Here is a 5,250-nt window from a genome sequence, read left to right as displayed (position 1 = left end):
TGCAGTGGCGCAATCTCAGCTTACTGCAGCCTCCGCCTCCCACGTTCAAGCAATTCTCCTGCCTCAGCCTCCCAGGTAGCTGGGATTACAGGCACCCACAACCACACCTGGCTAATTTTTTGTATTTTTGTAGAGATGGGGTTTTGCCATGTTGGCAAGGCTGGTCTCAAACTCCTGACCTCAGGTGATCAGCCTGCACTGGCCTCCCAAAGTGCTGAGATTACAGACGTGAGCCACTGCACCTGGCCACCTTTTTTCTTTTTTTTTCTTTTTCTTTTCTTTTCTTTAAACTACAGCTGCTAGCACCTCTAAGAAATTGTGTTTACTTTATTATTCTTATTATTCTTTTCCTTTCTTGAGACAGGGTGTCTCTCTGTTGCCCGAGCTGAAGTGTAGCTCACTGCAACTTTGAACTCTTGGGTCAAGGAATCCTCCCACCTCAACCTCTTGAGTGGCTGGGACTACAGATGTGTTACTAACATTAACATCTTGCATTAATGTGGTACGTTGGTTGCAATTAATGAATCAATATTAATACAATATCAACCAGGCGCAGTGGCTCATTCCTATAATCCCAGCATGTTGGGAGGCCTAGGTGGGCCGAGTTTGAGACCAGCCTGGCCAACATGGAGGAACCCTGTCTCTATTAAAAATACAAAAATTAACTGGGTGTGGTGGCCGGTGCCTATAATCCCAGCTACTCGGGAGGCTGAGGCAGGAGAATTGCTTCGACCCGGGAGGCAGAGGTTGCAGTGAGCTGAGATCATGCCACTGCACTCCAGCCTGGGCAACAGAGCAAGACTCTGTCTTGAAACTAAAAGACAAAAAACAAACAAAATATGCATGTAAAGTTCCTCTATGTCTTTTAATGACTTTATAGCTGATTTCTTTTTGTCACTGAACAATATTTCATTGTATAGATATACCATAGCTTGTTCATCTATTCACCTATTGAAGGATAGCTTGGTTGCTTCCAAGTTTTGAAAATTATGAATAAAGTTGTTATAAACACTCATGTGCAGGTTTTTTGTGGACTTAAGTTCTTTAATTCTTTGGGTAAGTATTAAGGAGTGCAATTGCTGAATTTTATGGTAAAAGTATATTTAACTTTTTAAGAAACTGCTAAATTGTCTTTCAAAGAAGTGGTACCATTTTGCATTTCCACCAGCAATGAATGAGAGCTGGTGTCGCTCCACATCCTCACCAGCATTTGGTGTTGTCAGTGTTCTGGATTTTGGCCATTTTAATAGGTATGTTGTGTTATCTCATTTTTTTAAAATTTGAATCTCCCTTAACATATACTGTGGAGCATCTTTTCATATGTATATTAATCACCTATGTATCTTCTTTGGTGAGGTGACTGTTAAGGTCTTTGGCCATTTTTTCATGGGATTGTGTTCTTACTGATGAGTTTTAAGAGCTCTTTGTGTATTTTGAATAACAGTACTTTATCTGATATGTCTTTTGCATGTATTTTCTCCCAGTCTGCGGCTTGTATTTTCATTGTCTTGGTGTTATAGTGTTTTTGATCACTAGCAGGTCTTTTTGGTTCGTTCTAAGAATTTCCATCTCTCCGCTTACATTGCCCATGTGTTCTTGTATGCTGTCATCTTATTCTTGGTATCTTAATCAGTTGTTTCAAATTCCTGGTCTGAGAATTCCAACATCCCTGTCATATTTGAGTCTGGTTCTGACGCTTGCTCTCTCTCTTTAAACTGTGTGTTTTGTCTTTTTTTTTTTTTTTTTAAATGTCTTGTTATTTTTTTCTTGATAGCAGGACATGCTGTACTGGGTAAAATGAGCTGCTGCAAGCAGGCCTTTAGTAATGTGGTGACAAAGTGTGGAGGGAGAAGAGCATTCTGTAGTCTCACAAGTAGGTCTCAGTCTATTAGTGAGCCTGTGTCTCTGAACTGTGAGCTTTAAACATGCTTTTTAGGTTTTTTCCCACTTTCGGTGGTACTGGATGGCTAGAGTGGGCTGGAGTTATTTCCCTTCCCGTAGATCCATCCAGCTCTTGATAAAACCCCAGCAGGTTAGATTGAGATTAAATGGTTTCTCCTGAGGGCAGACCTTGTTAAGAATAACAGAATGGGCCCAGCGCAGTGGCTCACGCCTGTAATACCAGCACTCAACCCCGTCTCTACTAAAAATACAAAAATTAGCCGGGCGTGGTGGCAGGTGCCTGTGATCCCAGCTGCTCAGGAGGCTGAGGCAGAAAGAACTGCTTAAAACCCAGGAGGTGGAGGTTGCAGTGAGCTGAGATTGTGCCGCTGCACACCAGCCTGGGTGACAGAGCGAGACTCCGTCTCAAAAAAAAAAAGAACAGAATGCTCTGGCCTGTTGCAAACTGGTTCTTGCCCCACCTGCTACCAGAGGGGATTTTTCTCTCTCATTGTGAGAACCTGGTTGAGCTCCCGACATAAAGTTCACAAATTTATAGCTGGAGATTTTTCCTTGAGATTTGTCCACAGAAAGCCTCGAGCAGTTTCTTAATTACAGCTCAGGTGTCCCTGCTCCAGCACTGATTCACATGGAGGATTTTGCTCTTTGGGTTTCTGGTCTGGTAAGTTGTGGTACTCTGTATTTGCCTTTCTGTCTCTCCAGTTTTGGGGGCAGTGGTTTGCCCTGTGACCTCACACGAAGTATGGAAAACCTTAAGCCATGAGTGTGGATTTTCCTGTTTTTAGTTCCAGTGTGGTTTTGTTGTTGTTTTTCTTTCACTATTTAGTTCCTGTGAACCATCAGGTCTTCTTAAGCTGTAATTTTGAAATTATAATAGGTTAACAAGAAGTTACAAAGAAAGTAGAGAACTCCCCTGTACCCTTAACCCAGTTTCCTACAAAGATTACTTCTTTTTTTTTTTTTTTTTTTTGAGACGGAGTCTCGCTCTGTCGCCCAGGAGGGAGTCCAGTGGCGTGATCTTGGCTCACTGCAACCTCCGCCTCTTGAGTTCACACGATTCTCCTGCCTCAGGCTCCAGAGTAGCTGGGATTATGGTCACCCACCACCACACGCGGCTAATTTTTGTATTTTTAGTAGAGACAAGGTTTCACCATGTCAGCCTAGCTGGTCTTGAATTCCTGACCTCAGATGATCCACCCATCTCAGCCTCCCAAAGTGCTGGGATTACAGGGGTGAGTCACCCAATGTGCTGGCCCAATGGTTACTTCTGATATAACACAATATCAAACACAGGAATTTGACATTGGTATGACATGTGTGTATGGTTCTAGATAATTTTTATCACGTGTAGATTTGTGTAGCTAACACTGGAAACCAGACACGAAACAATTCCAGCACCACAAAGATCCCACTGTGAATGCCACCCCTTAATTAGTCATACCTACTTACCTCTCCTCTTGACAAAAATTATTTATTTATTTATTTTTTTTTTTGAGATAGAGTCTCGCTCTGTTGCCCAGGCTGGAGTGCAATCTTGGCTCACTGCAACCTCTGCTTCCCCATTCAAGTGATTCTCCTGCCTCTGCCTCTGCCTCCCAAGTAGCTGGGATTACAGGTGTCAGCTGCTAGGCCTGGCTACTTTTTCTATTCTCAGTAGAGATGAAGTTTCACCATGTTGGCTAGGCTGGTCTCAAACTCCTGACTTCAAGTGATCCTCTTGCCTTGGCCTCCCACAGTGCTTGGATTACAGGTGTGAGCCACTGTGTCCAGCCTTGACAAAAATTCTACAATTCTTTTTCATTTTGAGAATGTTATAGATATAGAATCATATAATAGATGACCTTTAAAGATTGGCCTTTTCCACAGCCTAGTTTCCTCAAGATCCATCCAACTCGTGATATCAATAGCTCCTGACTTGTTATTGTTGAGTATTCCATGGTATGGATGGGCAACTGTTTATTTAACCATTCATATATTGAAAGACATTTTGATGCTTTCTAGTGTTTTGCTATTACAAATAAAGCTGCTATGAACCATTTTATACCAATTTTTGTGTGGATATAAGTTTTCACATCATTTTTGGTCTATATATTTTGAAACTATGTTATTGAATGCATACACATTTAGAATGTTTATGTTTCTCTTTTATAAAATGTCTCTTCCATCACTATAAAATGCATCTCTTATTGTTATGAAATATCTCTGTGGTAATGCTTCTTGTCTTAAATTCTACATTTTAAAAAATATTGGCCGGATGTGGTGACTCACACTATAATCCCAGCACTTTGGGAGGTTGAGGCGGGAGGACCACAGGAGGTCAGGAATTTGAAACCAAGCTGGCCAATATGGTGAAACCCTGTCTCTACTAAAAATACAAAAATTAGCTGGGCATGGTGGTGCACACCTGGAATCCCAGCTACTTTGGAGGCTGAGGCAGGAGAATTGCTTGAACCCAGGAGATGGAAGTTACAGTGAGCTGAGATCACGCAACTGCACTCCAGCCTGAGTGAGAGTATGAGACTCCATCTCAAAAAAATAAATACATACATACATAAATAAAGTTAATATAGCCATGCCAGGTAAAAAAAAAAAAACAACTAAAAATAGAGTTAGCTTTTGTTTTGTATATTTTTAACATTTCTCTTCTAGATCTCTTACTTTATATCCTTATGCATACTTTCCCCCATGGCATTTTTTAAATTGTGGTAAAACATACATAATATAAAATTTGCCATTTTTATTATTTTAAGAGTACATTTTGGTAAAATTAAATACATTCAGTGTGGTGGAACCATCACCATCATCCATCTCCAGAACTTTTTTAGCATCCCAAACTGAAACTCTATAACCATTAAACAAAAACTCCCCATCTGCTCCCCTTCAGCCCTTGGTACCCATTGTCTGTCTCTATAAATTTAGCTTGTGTTTTTATGTATCTAATAGAAGTAGATTATACAATATTTGTCCTGTTTGGCTTTTTTCACTTAGCTTAATGTCCTCAAAGTTCATTCACGTCATGGTATTTATGAGAATTTCATTTTTTCTAAGGCTAAAGTATATCTCATTGCTTGTATATATCGCACATTATTTATCTGTCAGTGGACATTGGGTTAAATATATCTTTTTTGGGGGGAAGAGGATGACAAGGTCTCACACTGTCACCAGGCTGGAGTGCAGTGAGGCTGGAGTGCAGTGGCAGCTAATTTTAAAATTGTATTGTAGAAGTAGTGGTTGCATTTTGCTCAGTCCAGTCTTGAACTCCTTGCCTCAAGGGGTCCTTCAGCCTCAGCCTCCCAAACTGCTGGGTGTGACCCAGCAGATGTGACCCACCATGCCCAGCCCCATCTT

The sequence above is a fragment of the Mandrillus leucophaeus genome, unplaced genomic scaffold (assembly GCF_000951045.1).
Source record: "Mandrillus leucophaeus isolate KB7577 unplaced genomic scaffold, Mleu.le_1.0 Scaffold392, whole genome shotgun sequence".
NCBI lineage: Eukaryota > Metazoa > Chordata > Mammalia > Primates > Cercopithecidae > Mandrillus > Mandrillus leucophaeus.
Note: the sequence above shows the minus strand (reverse complement) of the source record.